Source organism: Bombus fervidus, chromosome 15 (assembly GCF_041682495.2).
Source record: "Bombus fervidus isolate BK054 chromosome 15, iyBomFerv1, whole genome shotgun sequence".
In the NCBI taxonomy this organism is placed as follows: domain Eukaryota; kingdom Metazoa; phylum Arthropoda; class Insecta; order Hymenoptera; family Apidae; genus Bombus; species Bombus fervidus.
Window position 1 is genome coordinate 1,333,263 of NC_091531.1, and position 20,225 is coordinate 1,353,487.

A 20,225-nucleotide genomic window follows, 5' to 3' on the forward strand; every position below is an offset into this window, starting at 1 on the left:
GTTCTAGCCATTTTACGATTCAACGATTTTAGCTTCTTGGGTTACTGAATAACCTATTTATCTACTCGAATTTTACGTGACAATCTACGATTTGTTTGTTATCCAATAACATAAGTTGCCATTAATGAATACTGATAAACATTAATTTGATTGGAGTTTATAATATTAGAAAGCGATCGATTTATGCCTTGACAGTGTTTCTTCCTACGATAACGAAAGTAAATACGAAATTTGAAAACGATCGCAATTATTACTGATTAATAATTTTGATATTTAATCAATAAATTGTTAAATAAACTTTTGTTCGTTGCCACGCTGTTGCGCAGTTAAATTCGGCGCGCTAGGTTTTACCCTATTATAGCACAAGATATTCACGCCAGAAGAAGCTGCAGGTCTACACCCGTTTATAATATATATTAGTGTATTTACAGTTTTGAAATATAAAATAGATAAATATAAAATAAATACAAAATATATATAAAATAGAAAATTATCTTGCCGAAAATTCATTTCACAAGTAAAATTTTTATTTACATGAATAAAAGTTACAATAGATGAGATGTTCATAATGTATTCAGATGAATATGTAATAACTAGTAATAATAATTTCTAAGGAATTTAATGAATTGCTTATTAATGGATGTCATTGAGTGTATTTTTTCTCTTACTATAGTTCCATTCATAGATCATGAAACTAATTTTGTTTTAGTTAGTTAGTTAGTCAGTTATAAGAGGGCGTCTAAAACTTCGTGTTTACAAGAGGGCGTCTAAAACTTCGTGTTTACAAGAGGGCGTCTAAAACTTCGTGTTTACAAGATGGCATCTAGAACGTAGCGTATGTAAGGTGGTGTCTAAAGGATAGTCTCTAAAACGTAGTGTCTGAAACGTAATTTTATACTATAGTGTTGTATTGCACATATTTGCTAAAAAATAACTACTTTGTGCGCTATTAAACGTATAAAATTTGAGTAACGAATATTACTCAGTGTAAAAAGATGGATACATTAAATGAGTCGAGTTTGTATAGGTTAGAAGGGACTGAGAAAAATCAAGCAGGAGGTTTGATTATTCGGAAGAAACCCTCTGATCATACATTTAAAAAGCCTCAGGTATCTGTCTTGGGTCTTGACAAACTTGCAAAACGAAAAAGGCAAGAAAATGCACAGGAAGTTAACTCATTGAAATCTGAATCTAGTTCACCAAAATCAGAGATTAAGGAAAGAAAATACAGATCTTATGCCGAAGAAACTCCAACTCATACTGGTGGGGTGAATACTGAGGCACAACGAAGATTAGAATCACGATTAAAGCATCAAAGATTGAGTGCACAGGACAAAAATCATAGACACAATTATAAGGACAAGGATCGGAATAGAGATAGGGATAGGAATAGGGATCGATACAGGGATTGGGATAGAGAAAGAAGCAGAAGCAGAGACAGTGTTAGAGATAGTAGTAGACAAACACCCTTAAGGTTTAAAGATGAACCTCAAACTCCAATATTTAAAACAAAGGATTCAACATCTAAAAGTAATTGGGATGATGACGAAGATGAAGAACCAAGAAAATCCAGTTGGGATCATCCAACACCCAACCTATACAATATTAAAGATGGTAGAGACAGTGTTAGAAGTGAATTTACGCCTTCGTATAAATATAACCCTTGGAATAAAGATCGAAAAGCTAGTGGTGCTACACCTAGCATATTTGGGGAAGAAAAAGACCTGTGGGACTTGTGGGAAGAAGAGCAACAAAGACTGGATAGAGAATGGTATGCCTTGGATGATGGAGAAAATCATGCGTTTGCTGACGTTTCTGAAGAATACACCCGTAAAAAGGAAATGGAATTGGAAGCAAAAAGACAGAAGCGTCTTTCCGCACAACAGCGACAGATAAATAAAGATAACGAATTGTGGGAACGTAACAGAATGTTAACATCTGGTGTCATATGTTCTTTAGATCATGATGATGATCCTGATGATGAAGGAGAAACCAGAGTACATCTCTTAGTCCATAATGTTGTTCCACCATTTCTGGATGGTCGAATTGTATTCACTAAACAACCAGAGCCTGTTGTACCTGTACGTGATCCTACTTCTGATATGGCACTTGTAGCAAGAAAAGGGTCGGCCTTGGTACGAGCATATCGTGAACAAAAAGAGCGGAAAAGGGCGCAAAAAAAACATTGGGAACTAGCTGGAACTCATATTGGTAATATCATGGGTGTACGTGATAGACACAAAGATGATAAGGAAGATCCAGGTCAAGAAACTGACTTCAAAGCTGGACAAAAATATGCGCGTCATATACGAGATGAAGTTACCGGAGAAGCTAAATACAGGTCCATTCAACACCAGAGGAGGAGTCTTCCAGTATTTGCTGTACGACAAGAACTGTTAAATGTAATTAGAGAAAACAGTGTAGTAGTTATTGTTGGAGAAACTGGCAGTGGAAAAACAACACAATTGACTCAATATCTTCATGAAGACGGTTATAGTCGGTACGGTATAATTGGATGTACACAACCAAGAAGAGTAGCAGCTATGTCTGTGGCAAAAAGAGTTTCTGATGAAATGGCTACTGCTTTAGGAGACAAAGTTGGTTATGCTATTCGTTTTGAGGATTGCACTTCAAAAGATACCGTCATTAAATATATGACTGATGGTATTTTATTAAGAGAAAGCTTAAGGGAAGGAGATTTGGATCGATATAGTGTAATTATCATGGATGAAGCTCATGAAAGATCTTTATCTACTGACGTCTTATTTGGTTTGTTGAGAGAGGTTGTAGCCAGACGACATGATCTGAAATTGATCGTAACATCCGCTACAATGGACTCTAGCAAATTTTCAGCATTTTTTGGAAATGCTGCAACATTCCAAATCCCAGGTCGCACATTTCCAGTTGAAGTATTACACTCCAAGAATCCAATAGAAGACTATGTTGATGCTGCGGTGAAACAAGTATTACAAATTCATTTGCAACCTCGTTCAGGCGATGTATTGGTCTTTATGCCCGGTCAGGAAGACATTGAAGTTACTTGCGAGGCTTTGAAAGAACGTTTAGCAGAGATCGAATCTGCTCCTCCACTTTCCATTTTACCTATTTACTCGCAACTGCCCTCGGATTTACAAGCTAAAATTTTTCAACGTTCAGAGGGAGGTTTACGAAAATGCGTTGTAGCAACAAATATAGCCGAAACTTCATTGACTGTCGACGGAATTGTATTCGTCGTGGACTCGGGCTATTGCAAGTTGAAAGTTTATAACCCACGAATTAGTATGGATGCCTTACAAGTATATCCAGTGTCCAGAGCAAATGCTGATCAAAGAGCAGGAAGAGCAGGACGTACTGGTCCTGGTACCTGCTACAGATTATACACGCGAAGACAATATTTAGACGAACTACTATTAACTGGAGTTCCAGAAATACAGCGAACCAATCTGGCAAATACTGTATTGTTACTGAAGTCTTTGGGTGTTCAAGATTTATTGAGTTTTCATTTTATGGATCCTCCACCACAAGATAATATATTAAATTCTATGTATCAGTTGTGGATTTTAGGTGCATTAGATCATACAGGACGTTTAACGCCTTTGGGACGACAAATGGCAGAATTCCCTTTAGACCCGCCACAATGTCAGATGCTTATTGTTGCTTCTCAACTCGGTTGCACTGCAGATATACTTATACAAAGGTCGCGAAGAAGATTCTGATTCAGCTCGAGAGAAGTTTCAAGTACCAGAGTCTGACCACCTAACATATTTAAATGTGTACAATCAGTGGAAGACGAATGGTTATTCCAGCTCTTGGTGTAACGCTCACTTTATTCACGCGAAAGCTATGCGGAAAGTAAGAGAAGTTCGACAACAGCTGGAAGAAATTCTGAAACAACAAAAGATGGAAGTTGTAAGCTGTGGCACGGACTGGGACATTGTACGGAAATGTATTTGTTCGGCATACTTTCACCAAGCAGCTCGTTTGAAAGGTATTGGCGAATACGTGAATTGTCGTACTGGAATGCCATGCCATCTTCATCCGACGTCAGCTTTGTTCGGTATGGGGTTCACGCCAGACTACGTGGTGTATCACGAACTTGTGATGACTGGCAAGGAGTACATGCAATGTGTGACTGCCGTTGATGGCCACTGGCTAGCCGAATTGGGTCCTATGTTTTTTAGCGTAAAGGAAACTGGACGAAGCGGACGAGCAAAAAGACGACAAGCCATGCAACATTTACATGAAATGGAAGGGCAGATGAAAGAAGCGGAAGAAGAAATGAAAGCTAGAGCGCAAGAACAACTTGAACGTGAACAAGCTTCTAGCAGGAAGTAAGTTTCTTGTGTTTCAAATTTATAATACATACAGTATCTCATGAAAGTATTTGAATTACCGTAGAAAGCTTAATATAAGTTTTTTATAATATTTATCTGATATTTCGTACCATTAATTTTAACGATATTATTTTATATTGTTAACAGGAAGGAAATATTGACGCCAGGTATCAGAGAACCGGGTACACCTGCTCCATATCGTAAAACTCCACGTAGATTGGGGTTGTAATTGTTCAGATTTTCAATGAAATGTATGAATGATTTCAATGAAATGTAAATATAAGACTGCGTGGTGAATCACGAACTTGTGATGACTGACAAGTAGCACATGCAATGTGTGACTGCCGTTGATGGCCACTGGCTAGTCGAATTGGGTCCTACGTTTTTTAGCGTAAAGGAAACTGGACGAAGCGGATGAGCAAAAAGACGACAAGCCATGCAACATTTACATGAAATGGAAGGGCAGATGAAAGAAGCGGATGAAGAAATGAAAGCTAGGGCGCAAGAACAACTTGAACGTGAACAAGCTTCTATCAGGAAGTAAGTTTCTTGTGTTTCAAATTTATAATACATACAGTATCTCATGAAAGTATTTGAATTACCGTAGAAAGCTTAATATAAGTTTTTTATAATATTTATCTGATATTTCGTACCATTAATTTTTACGATATTATTTTATATTGTTTACAGGAAGGAAATATTGACGCCAGGTATCAGAGAACCGGGTACACCTGCTCCTTATCGTAAAACGCCAAATAGATTGGGGTTGTAATTGTTCAGATTTTCGATGAAATGTAAATATAAGACTGCGTGATGCATCACGAGCTTGTGATGACTGGCAAGGAGCACATGCAATGTGTGACTGCCGTTGACGGCCACTGGCTAGCCGAATTGGATCCTACGTTTTTTAGCGTGAAGGAAACTGGACGAAGCGGACGAGCAAAAAGACGACAAGCCATGCAACATTTACATGAAATGGAAGGGCAGATGAAAGAAGCGGATGAAGAAATGAAAGCTAGGGCGCAAGAACAACTTGAACGTGAACAAGCTTCTAGCAGGAAGTAAGTTTCTTGTGTTTCAAATTTATAATACATACAGTATCTCATGAAAGTATTTGAATTACCGTAGAAAGCTTAATATAAGTTTTTTATAATATTTATCTGATATTTCGTACCATTAATTTTAACGATATTATTTTATATTGTTTACAGGAAGGAAATATTGACGCCAGGTATCAGAGAACCGGGTACACCTGCTCCTTATCGTAAAACTCCAAGTCGATTGGGGTTATAAGTGTCCAGATTTTCAATGAAATGTAAATATAAAATTTGTTTTATTGGGTTGGCAACTAAGTGATTGCGAATACCACCATCATTCGGTGGTAATGACAAAATCTGTAATCGTTTAATTGCCAAACCAATACAATATGTTGGAATAATGTAAAATTTGTTTTATATATGATATGTAGGAATAATGTAAAATTTGTTGTTTTACAATATGTAGGAACGATGTAAAATTAAAAAAAATACAATAAAAGCTTTTGTACAGAGGCATTTTTTGAGTATAGATCATTACAAGAAGCCCAATTTCTCTGCAGGTACCAGCAACTACAGCAAGTAGCTTTGATAAATATTTATTTTCCATTTCTATTAAATTTATCAAGCTGATATTCTCAACAGGTTTGTATACTAGCCGAAGAGGACCTTCCATAAAATATTCCAATGTAGAATCTTTTTTCCATGTTTGCTTAGCTAAATTCTCAAAAAACTGTCCATATTTTCGTAAATGTGTAGAACCTGCAGCTTTGTATATGGTCTCGTCCTTTTTCGAATTCCATGCTGATGATTCTATCATTATTATTTCGTATATTTGCTAACGTTAATCGAAATATGTTAAAGTACTGATTTCAAATAAATAACATGTAAAATGTATTTTTCAAATTTGTAACATATCTTTTGATAATTCACATATGTTTTAGTACCATCCTATACTTTTTCAGCATCACTTTCAAGCAGTACTTTCTTTAATTACTTTTAACTACTATTATGATACTATCGGTTCTTACATATTTACAAAAAACAAAATTGGAAAGTGGATATCATGAAATGTTGATAGCTGATAGTACTGCACTGTACAGACTATACTGTACCGTCTGACCAACGAGTTGAGTCACAAGTAAATAAAACCACGCCTAGGATAAAGCCTAGGAAAAATAGGGTTGCATTTATGTATTGACGTATTGTGTGAATTGTCCAAAATTTTGGAGAACTTGGCGAGGTTACAGCAGATAAAGTGCTTCAGCACTCTGCTCGCATTTTAACTTCAAACAATTCAAAAAGCTAACTCGACGTTTAAATGAAGAAATACACACGGAGAAAAATTAACGTGAACAATAATTTATATTTAAGACTGAATTATAATAGATTGAATTTTTTAATTTAAAAAATTTTTTAATTTTTAACAAAAATTTACGCTTTAATGAAATTTACTTAGATTCTGTGCTCAGCGTGACGGTTCTAGCCATTTTACGATTCAACGATTTTAGCTTCTTGGGTTACTGAATAACCTATTTATCTACTCGAATTTTACGTGACAATCTACGATTTGTTTGTTATCCAATAACATAAGTTGCCATTAATGAATACTGATAAACATTAATTTGATTGGAGTTTATAATATTAGAAAGCGATCGATTTATGCCTTGACAGTGTTTCTTCCTACGATAACGAAAGTAAATACGAAATTTGAAAACGATCGCAATTATTACTGATTAATAATTTTGATATTTAATCAATAAATTGTTAAATAAACTTTTGTTCGTTGCCACGCTGTTGCGCAGTTAAATTCGGCGCGCTAGGTTTTACCCTATTATAGCACAAGATATTCACGCCAGAAGAAGCTGCAGGTCTACACCCGTTTATAATATATATTAGTGTATTTACAGTTTTGAAATATAAAATAGATAAATATAAAATAAATACAAAATATATATAAAATAGAAAATTATCTTGCCGAAAATTCATTTCACAAGTAAAATTTTTATTTACATGAATAAAAGTTACAATAGATGAGATGTTCATAATGTATTCAGATGAATATGTAATAACTAGTAATAATAATTTCTAAGGAATTTAATGAATTGCTTATTAATGGATGTCATTGAGTGTATTTTTTCTCTTACTATAGTTCCATTCATAGATCATGAAACTAATTTTGTTTTAGTTAGTTAGTTAGTCAGTTATAAGAGGGCGTCTAAAACTTCGTGTTTACAAGAGGGCGTCTAAAACTTCGTGTTTACAAGAGGGCGTCTAAAACTTCGTGTTTACAAGATGGCATCTAGAACGTAGCGTATGTAAGGTGGTGTCTAAAGGATAGTCTCTAAAACGTAGTGTCTGAAACGTAATTTTATACTATAGTGTTGTATTGCACATATTTGCTAAAAAATAACTACTTTGTGCGCTATTAAACGTATAAAATTTGAGTAACGAATATTACTCAGTGTAAAAAGATGGATACATTAAATGAGTCGAGTTTGTATAGGTTAGAAGGGACTGAGAAAAATCAAGCAGGAGGTTTGATTATTCGGAAGAAACCCTCTGATCATACATTTAAAAAGCCTCAGGTATCTGTCTTGGGTCTTGACAAACTTGCAAAACGAAAAAGGCAAGAAAATGCACAGGAAGTTAACTCATTGAAATCTGAATCTAGTTCACCAAAATCAGAGATTAAGGAAAGAAAATACAGATCTTATGCCGAAGAAACTCCAACTCATACTGGTGGGGTGAATACTGAGGCACAACGAAGATTAGAATCACGATTAAAGCATCAAAGATTGAGTGCACAGGACAAAAATCATAGACACAATTATAAGGACAAGGATCGGAATAGAGATAGGGATAGGAATAGGGATCGATACAGGGATTGGGATAGAGAAAGAAGCAGAAGCAGAGACAGTGTTAGAGATAGTAGTAGACAAACACCCTTAAGGTTTAAAGATGAACCTCAAACTCCAATATTTAAAACAAAGGATTCAACATCTAAAAGTAATTGGGATGATGACGAAGATGAAGAACCAAGAAAATCCAGTTGGGATCATCCAACACCCAACCTATACAATATTAAAGATGGTAGAGACAGTGTTAGAAGTGAATTTACGCCTTCGTATAAATATAACCCTTGGAATAAAGATCGAAAAGCTAGTGGTGCTACACCTAGCATATTTGGGGAAGAAAAAGACCTGTGGGACTTGTGGGAAGAAGAGCAACAAAGACTGGATAGAGAATGGTATGCCTTGGATGATGGAGAAAATCATGCGTTTGCTGACGTTTCTGAAGAATACACCCGTAAAAAGGAAATGGAATTGGAAGCAAAAAGACAGAAGCGTCTTTCCGCACAACAGCGACAGATAAATAAAGATAACGAATTGTGGGAACGTAACAGAATGTTAACATCTGGTGTCATATGTTCTTTAGATCATGATGATGATCCTGATGATGAAGGAGAAACCAGAGTACATCTCTTAGTCCATAATGTTGTTCCACCATTTCTGGATGGTCGAATTGTATTCACTAAACAACCAGAGCCTGTTGTACCTGTACGTGATCCTACTTCTGATATGGCACTTGTAGCAAGAAAAGGGTCGGCCTTGGTACGAGCATATCGTGAACAAAAAGAGCGGAAAAGGGCGCAAAAAAAACATTGGGAACTAGCTGGAACTCATATTGGTAATATCATGGGTGTACGTGATAGACACAAAGATGATAAGGAAGATCCAGGTCAAGAAACTGACTTCAAAGCTGGACAAAAATATGCGCGTCATATACGAGATGAAGTTACCGGAGAAGCTAAATACAGGTCCATTCAACACCAGAGGAGGAGTCTTCCAGTATTTGCTGTACGACAAGAACTGTTAAATGTAATTAGAGAAAACAGTGTAGTAGTTATTGTTGGAGAAACTGGCAGTGGAAAAACAACACAATTGACTCAATATCTTCATGAAGACGGTTATAGTCGGTACGGTATAATTGGATGTACACAACCAAGAAGAGTAGCAGCTATGTCTGTGGCAAAAAGAGTTTCTGATGAAATGGCTACTGCTTTAGGAGACAAAGTTGGTTATGCTATTCGTTTTGAGGATTGCACTTCAAAAGATACCGTCATTAAATATATGACTGATGGTATTTTATTAAGAGAAAGCTTAAGGGAAGGAGATTTGGATCGATATAGTGTAATTATCATGGATGAAGCTCATGAAAGATCTTTATCTACTGACGTCTTATTTGGTTTGTTGAGAGAGGTTGTAGCCAGACGACATGATCTGAAATTGATCGTAACATCCGCTACAATGGACTCTAGCAAATTTTCAGCATTTTTTGGAAATGCTGCAACATTCCAAATCCCAGGTCGCACATTTCCAGTTGAAGTATTACACTCCAAGAATCCAATAGAAGACTATGTTGATGCTGCGGTGAAACAAGTATTACAAATTCATTTGCAACCTCGTTCAGGCGATGTATTGGTCTTTATGCCCGGTCAGGAAGACATTGAAGTTACTTGCGAGGCTTTGAAAGAACGTTTAGCAGAGATCGAATCTGCTCCTCCACTTTCCATTTTACCTATTTACTCGCAACTGCCCTCGGATTTACAAGCTAAAATTTTTCAACGTTCAGAGGGAGGTTTACGAAAATGCGTTGTAGCAACAAATATAGCCGAAACTTCATTGACTGTCGACGGAATTGTATTCGTCGTGGACTCGGGCTATTGCAAGTTGAAAGTTTATAACCCACGAATTAGTATGGATGCCTTACAAGTATATCCAGTGTCCAGAGCAAATGCTGATCAAAGAGCAGGAAGAGCAGGACGTACTGGTCCTGGTACCTGCTACAGATTATACACGCGAAGACAATATTTAGACGAACTACTATTAACTGGAGTTCCAGAAATACAGCGAACCAATCTGGCAAATACTGTATTGTTACTGAAGTCTTTGGGTGTTCAAGATTTATTGAGTTTTCATTTTATGGATCCTCCACCACAAGATAATATATTAAATTCTATGTATCAGTTGTGGATTTTAGGTGCATTAGATCATACAGGACGTTTAACGCCTTTGGGACGACAAATGGCAGAATTCCCTTTAGACCCGCCACAATGTCAGATGCTTATTGTTGCTTCTCAACTCGGTTGCACTGCAGATATACTTATACAAAGGTCGCGAAGAAGATTCTGATTCAGCTCGAGAGAAGTTTCAAGTACCAGAGTCTGACCACCTAACATATTTAAATGTGTACAATCAGTGGAAGACGAATGGTTATTCCAGCTCTTGGTGTAACGCTCACTTTATTCACGCGAAAGCTATGCGGAAAGTAAGAGAAGTTCGACAACAGCTGGAAGAAATTCTGAAACAACAAAAGATGGAAGTTGTAAGCTGTGGCACGGACTGGGACATTGTACGGAAATGTATTTGTTCGGCATACTTTCACCAAGCAGCTCGTTTGAAAGGTATTGGCGAATACGTGAATTGTCGTACTGGAATGCCATGCCATCTTCATCCGACGTCAGCTTTGTTCGGTATGGGGTTCACGCCAGACTACGTGGTGTATCACGAACTTGTGATGACTGGCAAGGAGTACATGCAATGTGTGACTGCCGTTGATGGCCACTGGCTAGCCGAATTGGGTCCTATGTTTTTTAGCGTAAAGGAAACTGGACGAAGCGGACGAGCAAAAAGACGACAAGCCATGCAACATTTACATGAAATGGAAGGGCAGATGAAAGAAGCGGAAGAAGAAATGAAAGCTAGAGCGCAAGAACAACTTGAACGTGAACAAGCTTCTAGCAGGAAGTAAGTTTCTTGTGTTTCAAATTTATAATACATACAGTATCTCATGAAAGTATTTGAATTACCGTAGAAAGCTTAATATAAGTTTTTTATAATATTTATCTGATATTTCGTACCATTAATTTTAACGATATTATTTTATATTGTTAACAGGAAGGAAATATTGACGCCAGGTATCAGAGAACCGGGTACACCTGCTCCATATCGTAAAACTCCACGTAGATTGGGGTTGTAATTGTTCAGATTTTCAATGAAATGTATGAATGATTTCAATGAAATGTAAATATAAGACTGCGTGGTGAATCACGAACTTGTGATGACTGACAAGTAGCACATGCAATGTGTGACTGCCGTTGATGGCCACTGGCTAGTCGAATTGGGTCCTACGTTTTTTAGCGTAAAGGAAACTGGACGAAGCGGATGAGCAAAAAGACGACAAGCCATGCAACATTTACATGAAATGGAAGGGCAGATGAAAGAAGCGGATGAAGAAATGAAAGCTAGGGCGCAAGAACAACTTGAACGTGAACAAGCTTCTATCAGGAAGTAAGTTTCTTGTGTTTCAAATTTATAATACATACAGTATCTCATGAAAGTATTTGAATTACCGTAGAAAGCTTAATATAAGTTTTTTATAATATTTATCTGATATTTCGTACCATTAATTTTTACGATATTATTTTATATTGTTTACAGGAAGGAAATATTGACGCCAGGTATCAGAGAACCGGGTACACCTGCTCCTTATCGTAAAACGCCAAATAGATTGGGGTTGTAATTGTTCAGATTTTCGATGAAATGTAAATATAAGACTGCGTGATGCATCACGAGCTTGTGATGACTGGCAAGGAGCACATGCAATGTGTGACTGCCGTTGACGGCCACTGGCTAGCCGAATTGGATCCTACGTTTTTTAGCGTGAAGGAAACTGGACGAAGCGGACGAGCAAAAAGACGACAAGCCATGCAACATTTACATGAAATGGAAGGGCAGATGAAAGAAGCGGATGAAGAAATGAAAGCTAGGGCGCAAGAACAACTTGAACGTGAACAAGCTTCTAGCAGGAAGTAAGTTTCTTGTGTTTCAAATTTATAATACATACAGTATCTCATGAAAGTATTTGAATTACCGTAGAAAGCTTAATATAAGTTTTTTATAATATTTATCTGATATTTCGTACCATTAATTTTAACGATATTATTTTATATTGTTTACAGGAAGGAAATATTGACGCCAGGTATCAGAGAACCGGGTACACCTGCTCCTTATCGTAAAACTCCAAGTCGATTGGGGTTATAAGTGTCCAGATTTTCAATGAAATGTAAATATAAAATTTGTTTTATTGGGTTGGCAACTAAGTGATTGCGAATACCACCATCATTCGGTGGTAATGACAAAATCTGTAATCGTTTAATTGCCAAACCAATACAATATGTTGGAATAATGTAAAATTTGTTTTATATATGATATGTAGGAATAATGTAAAATTTGTTGTTTTACAATATGTAGGAACGATGTAAAATTAAAAAAAATACAATAAAAGCTTTTGTACAGAGGCATTTTTTGAGTATAGATCATTACAAGAAGCCCAATTTCTCTGCAGGTACCAGCAACTACAGCAAGTAGCTTTGATAAATATTTATTTTCCATTTCTATTAAATTTATCAAGCTGATATTCTCAACAGGTTTGTATACTAGCCGAAGAGGACCTTCCATAAAATATTCCAATGTAGAATCTTTTTTCCATGTTTGCTTAGCTAAATTCTCAAAAAACTGTCCATATTTTCGTAAATGTGTAGAACCTGCAGCTTTGTATATGGTCTCGTCCTTTTTCGAATTCCATGCTGATGATTCTATCATTATTATTTCGTATATTTGCTAACGTTAATCGAAATATGTTAAAGTACTGATTTCAAATAAATAACATGTAAAATGTATTTTTCAAATTTGTAACATATCTTTTGATAATTCACATATGTTTTAGTACCATCCTATACTTTTTCAGCATCACTTTCAAGCAGTACTTTCTTTAATTACTTTTAACTACTATTATGATACTATCGGTTCTTACATATTTACAAAAAACAAAATTGGAAAGTGGATATCATGAAATGTTGATAGCTGATAGTACTGCACTGTACAGACTATACTGTACCGTCTGACCAACGAGTTGAGTCACAAGTAAATAAAACCACGCCTAGGATAAAGCCTAGGAAAAATAGGGTTGCATTTATGTATTGACGTATTGTGTGAATTGTCCAAAATTTTGGAGAACTTGGCGAGGTTACAGCAGATAAAGTGCTTCAGCACTCTGCTCGCATTTTAACTTCAAACAATTCAAAAAGCTAACTCGACGTTTAAATGAAGAAATACACACGGAGAAAAATTAACGTGAACAATAATTTATATTTAAGACTGAATTATAATAGATTGAATTTTTTAATTTAAAAAATTTTTTAATTTTTAACAAAAATTTACGCTTTAATGAAATTTACTTAGATTCTGTGCTCAGCGTGACGGTTCTAGCCATTTTACGATTCAACGATTTTAGCTTCTTGGGTTACTGAATAACCTATTTATCTACTCGAATTTTACGTGACAATCTACGATTTGTTTGTTATCCAATAACATAAGTTGCCATTAATGAATACTGATAAACATTAATTTGATTGGAGTTTATAATATTAGAAAGCGATCGATTTATGCCTTGACAGTGTTTCTTCCTACGATAACGAAAGTAAATACGAAATTTGAAAACGATCGCAATTATTACTGATTAATAATTTTGATATTTAATCAATAAATTGTTAAATAAACTTTTGTTCGTTGCCACGCTGTTGCGCAGTTAAATTCGGCGCGCTAGGTTTTACCCTATTATAGCACAAGATATTCACGCCAGAAGAAGCTGCAGGTCTACACCCGTTTATAATATATATTAGTGTATTTACAGTTTTGAAATATAAAATAGATAAATATAAAATAAATACAAAATATATATAAAATAGAAAATTATCTTGCCGAAAATTCATTTCACAAGTAAAATTTTTATTTACATGAATAAAAGTTACAATAGATGAGATGTTCATAATGTATTCAGATGAATATGTAATAACTAGTAATAATAATTTCTAAGGAATTTAATGAATTGCTTATTAATGGATGTCATTGAGTGTATTTTTTCTCTTACTATAGTTCCATTCATAGATCATGAAACTAATTTTGTTTTAGTTAGTTAGTTAGTCAGTTATAAGAGGGCGTCTAAAACTTCGTGTTTACAAGAGGGCGTCTAAAACTTCGTGTTTACAAGAGGGCGTCTAAAACTTCGTGTTTACAAGATGGCATCTAGAACGTAGCGTATGTAAGGTGGTGTCTAAAGGATAGTCTCTAAAACGTAGTGTCTGAAACGTAATTTTATACTATAGTGTTGTATTGCACATATTTGCTAAAAAATAACTACTTTGTGCGCTATTAAACGTATAAAATTTGAGTAACGAATATTACTCAGTGTAAAAAGATGGATACATTAAATGAGTCGAGTTTGTATAGGTTAGAAGGGACTGAGAAAAATCAAGCAGGAGGTTTGATTATTCGGAAGAAACCCTCTGATCATACATTTAAAAAGCCTCAGGTATCTGTCTTGGGTCTTGACAAACTTGCAAAACGAAAAAGGCAAGAAAATGCACAGGAAGTTAACTCATTGAAATCTGAATCTAGTTCACCAAAATCAGAGATTAAGGAAAGAAAATACAGATCTTATGCCGAAGAAACTCCAACTCATACTGGTGGGGTGAATACTGAGGCACAACGAAGATTAGAATCACGATTAAAGCATCAAAGATTGAGTGCACAGGACAAAAATCATAGACACAATTATAAGGACAAGGATCGGAATAGAGATAGGGATAGGAATAGGGATCGATACAGGGATTGGGATAGAGAAAGAAGCAGAAGCAGAGACAGTGTTAGAGATAGTAGTAGACAAACACCCTTAAGGTTTAAAGATGAACCTCAAACTCCAATATTTAAAACAAAGGATTCAACATCTAAAAGTAATTGGGATGATGACGAAGATGAAGAACCAAGAAAATCCAGTTGGGATCATCCAACACCCAACCTATACAATATTAAAGATGGTAGAGACAGTGTTAGAAGTGAATTTACGCCTTCGTATAAATATAACCCTTGGAATAAAGATCGAAAAGCTAGTGGTGCTACACCTAGCATATTTGGGGAAGAAAAAGACCTGTGGGACTTGTGGGAAGAAGAGCAACAAAGACTGGATAGAGAATGGTATGCCTTGGATGATGGAGAAAATCATGCGTTTGCTGACGTTTCTGAAGAATACACCCGTAAAAAGGAAATGGAATTGGAAGCAAAAAGACAGAAGCGTCTTTCCGCACAACAGCGACAGATAAATAAAGATAACGAATTGTGGGAACGTAACAGAATGTTAACATCTGGTGTCATATGTTCTTTAGATCATGATGATGATCCTGATGATGAAGGAGAAACCAGAGTACATCTCTTAGTCCATAATGTTGTTCCACCATTTCTGGATGGTCGAATTGTATTCACTAAACAACCAGAGCCTGTTGTACCTGTACGTGATCCTACTTCTGATATGGCACTTGTAGCAAGAAAAGGGTCGGCCTTGGTACGAGCATATCGTGAACAAAAAGAGCGGAAAAGGGCGCAAAAAAAACATTGGGAACTAGCTGGAACTCATATTGGTAATATCATGGGTGTACGTGATAGACACAAAGATGATAAGGAAGATCCAGGTCAAGAAACTGACTTCAAAGCTGGACAAAAATATGCGCGTCATATACGAGATGAAGTTACCGGAGAAGCTAAATACAGGTCCATTCAACACCAGAGGAGGAGTCTTCCAGTATTTGCTGTACGACAAGAACTGTTAAATGTAATTAGAGAAAACAGTGTAGTAGTTATTGTTGGAGAAACTGGCAGTGGAAAAACAACACAATTGACTCAATATCTTCATGAAGACGGTTATAGTCGGTACGGTATAATTGGATGTACACAACCAAGAAGAGTAGCAGCTATGTCTGTGGCAAAAAGAGTTTCTGATGAAATGGCTACTGCTTTAGGAGACAAAGTTGGTTATGCTATTCGTTTTGAGGATTGCACTTCAAAAGATACCGTCATTAAATATATGACTGATGGTATTTTATTAAGAGAAAGCTTAAGGGAAGGAGATTTGGATCGATATAGTGTAATTATCATGGATGAAGCTCATGAAAGATCTTTATCTACTGACGTCTTATTTGGTTTGTTGAGAGAGGTTGTAGCCAGACGACATGATCTGAAATTGATCGTAACATCCGCTACAATGGACTCTAGCAAATTTTCAGCATTTTTTGGAAATGCTGCAACATTCCAAATCCCAGGTCGCACATTTCCAGTTGAAGTATTACACTCCAAGAATCCAATAGAAGACTATGTTGATGCTGCGGTGAAACAAGTATTACAAATTCATTTGCAACCTCGTTCAGGCGATGTATTGGTCTTTATGCCCGGTCAGGAAGACATTGAAGTTACTTGCGAGGCTTTGAAAGAACGTTTAGCAGAGATCGAATCTGCTCCTCCACTTTCCATTTTACCTATTTACTCGCAACTGCCCTCGGATTTACAAGCTAAAATTTTTCAACGTTCAGAGGGAGGTTTACGAAAATGCGTTGTAGCAACAAATATAGCCGAAACTTCATTGACTGTCGACGGAATTGTATTCGTCGTGGACTCGGGCTATTGCAAGTTGAAAGTTTATAACCCACGAATTAGTATGGATGCCTTACAAGTATATCCAGTGTCCAGAGCAAATGCTGATCAAAGAGCAGGAAGAGCAGGACGTACTGGTCCTGGTACCTGCTACAGATTATACACGCGAAGACAATATTTAGACGAACTACTATTAACTGGAGTTCCAGAAATACAGCGAACCAATCTGGCAAATACTGTATTGTTACTGAAGTCTTTGGGTGTTCAAGATTTATTGAGTTTTCATTTTATGGATCCTCCACCACAAGATAATATATTAAATTCTATGTATCAGTTGTGGATTTTAGGTGCATTAGATCATACAGGACGTTTAACGCCTTTGGGACGACAAATGGCAGAATTCCCTTTAGACCCGCCACAATGTCAGATGCTTATTGTTGCTTCTCAACTCGGTTGCACTGCAGATATACTTATACAAAGGTCGCGAAGAAGATTCTGATTCAGCTCGAGAGAAGTTTCAAGTACCAGAGTCTGACCACCTAACATATTTAAATGTGTACAATCAGTGGAAGACGAATGGTTATTCCAGCTCTTGGTGTAACGCTCACTTTATTCACGCGAAAGCTATGCGGAAAGTAAGAGAAGTTCGACAACAGCTGGAAGAAATTCTGAAACAACAAAAGATGGAAGTTGTAAGCTGTGGCACGGACTGGGACATTGTACGGAAATGTATTTGTTCGGCATACTTTCACCAAGCAGCTCGTTTGAAAGGTATTGGCGAATACGTGAATTGTCGTACTGGAATGCCATGCCATCTTCATCCGACGTCAGCTTTGTTCGGTATGGGGTTCACGCCAGACTACGTGGTGTATCACGAACTTGTGATGACTGGCAAGGAGTACATGCAATGTGTGACTGCCGTTGATGGCCACTGGCTAGCCGAATTGGGTCCTATGTTTTTTAGCGTAAAGGAAACTGGACGAAGCGGACGAGCAAAAAGACGACAAGCCATGCAACATTTACATGAAATGGAAGGGCAGATGAAAGAAGCGGAAGAAGAAATGAAAGCTAGAGCGCAAGAACAACTTGAACGTGAACAAGCTTCTAGCAGGAAGTAAGTTTCTTGTGTTTCAAATTTATAATACATACAGTATCTCATGAAAGTATTTGAATTACCGTAGAAAGCTTAATATAAGTTTTTTATAATATTTATCTGATATTTCGTACCATTAATTTTAACGATATTATTTTATATTGTTAACAGGAAGGAAATATTGACGCCAGGTATCAGAGAACCGGGTACACCTGCTCCATATCGTAAAACTCCACGTAGATTGGGGTTGTAATTGTTCAGATTTTCAATGAAATGTATGAATGATTTCAATGAAATGTAAATATAAGACTGCGTGGTGAATCACGAACTTGTGATGACTGACAAGTAGCACATGCAATGTGTGACTGCCGTTGATGGCCACTGGCTAGTCGAATTGGGTCCTACGTTTTTTAGCGTAAAGGAAACTGGACGAAGCGGATGAGCAAAAAGACGACAAGCCATGCAACATTTACATGAAATGGAAGGGCAGATGAAAGAAGCGGATGAAGAAATGAAAGCTAGGGCGCAAGAACAACTTGAACGTGAACAAGCTTCTATCAGGAAGTAAGTTTCTTGTGTTTCAAATTTATAATACATACAGTATCTCATGAAAGTATTTGAATTACCGTAGAAAGCTTAATATAAGTTTTTTATAATATTTATCTGATATTTCGTACCATTAATTTTTACGATATTATTTTATATTGTTTACAGGAAGGAAATATTGACGCCAGGTATCAGAGAACCGGGTACACCTGCTCCTTATCGTAAAACGCCAAATAGATTGGGGTTGTAATTGTTCAGATTTTCGATGAAATGTAAATATAAGACTGCGTGATGCATCACGAGCTTGTGATGACTGGCAAGGAGCACATGCAATGTGTGACTGCCGTTGACGGCCACTGGCTAGCCGAATTGGATCCTACGTTTTTTAGCGTGAAGGAAACTGGACGAAGCGGACGAGCAAAAAGACGACAAGCCATGCAACATTTACATGAAATGGAAGGGCAGATGAAAGAAGCGGATGAAGAAATGAAAGCTAGGGCGCAAGAACAACTTGAACGTGAACAAGCTTCTAGCAGGAAGTAAGTTTCTTGTGTTTCAAATTTATAATACATACAGTATCTCATGAAAGTATTTGAATTACCGTAGAAAGCTTAATATAAGTTTTTTATAATATTTATCTGATATTTCGTACCATTAATTTTAACGATATTATTTTATATTGTTTACAGGAAGGAAATATTGACGCCAGGTATCAGAGAACCGGGTACACCTGCTCCTTATCGTAAAACTCCAAGTCGATTGGGGTTATAAGTGTCCAGATTTTCAATGAAATGTAAATATAAAATTTGTTTTATTGGGTTGGCAACTAAGTGATTGCGAATACCACCATCATTCGGTGGTAATGACAAAATCTGTAATCGTTTAATTGCCAAACCAATACAATATGTTGGAATAATGTAAAATTTGTTTTATATATGATATGTAGGAATAATGTAAAATTTGTTGTTTTACAATATGTAGGAACGATGTAAAATTAAAAAAAATACAATAAAAGCTTTTGTACAGAGGCATTTTTTGAGTATAGATCATTACAAGAAGCCCAATTTCTCTGCAGGTACCAGCAACTACAGCAAGTAGCTTTGATAAATATTTATTTTCCATTTCTATTAAATTTATCAAGCTGATATTCTCAACAGGTTTGTATACTAGCCGAAGAGGACCTTCCATAAAATATTCCAATGTAGAATCTTTTTTCCATGTTTGCTTAGCTAAATTCTCAAAAAACTGTCCATATTTTCGTAAATGTGTAGAACCTGCAGCTTTGTATATGGTCTCGTCCTTTTTCGAATTCCATGCTGATGATTCTATCATTATTATTTCGTATATTTGCTAACGTTAATCGAAATATGTTAAAGTACTGATTTCAAATAAATAACATGTAAAATGTATTTTTCAAATTTGTAACATATCTTTTGATAATTCACATATGTTTTAGTACCATCCTATACTTTTTCAGCATCACTTTCAAGCAGTACTTTCTTTAATTACTTTTAACTACTATTATGATACTATCGGTTCTTACATATTTACAAAAAACAAAATTGGAAAGTGGATATCATGAAATGTTGATAGCTGATAGTACTGCACTGTACAGACTATACTGTACCGTCTGACCAACGAGTTGAGTCACAAGTAAATAAAACCACGCCTAGGA

At 36.2% G+C, this 20,225-nt stretch overlaps 1 long non-coding RNA gene and 3 pseudogenes across 1 annotated transcript in view; 3 read left to right on the forward strand and 1 right to left on the reverse strand.

Annotated features, from left to right (window-relative positions):
• Positions 1–20,225, reverse strand: part of LOC139995177 (uncharacterized) — a 189,670-nt gene that overhangs the window by 103,054 nt on the left and 66,391 nt on the right. The gene's annotated exons all lie outside the window — the stretch shown is intronic.
• LOC139994727 (pre-mRNA-splicing factor ATP-dependent RNA helicase PRP16-like) lies at positions 829–5,764 on the forward strand (annotated as a pseudogene).
• LOC139994724 (pre-mRNA-splicing factor ATP-dependent RNA helicase PRP16-like) lies at positions 7,676–12,611 on the forward strand (annotated as a pseudogene).
• LOC139994728 (pre-mRNA-splicing factor ATP-dependent RNA helicase PRP16-like) lies at positions 14,523–19,458 on the forward strand (annotated as a pseudogene).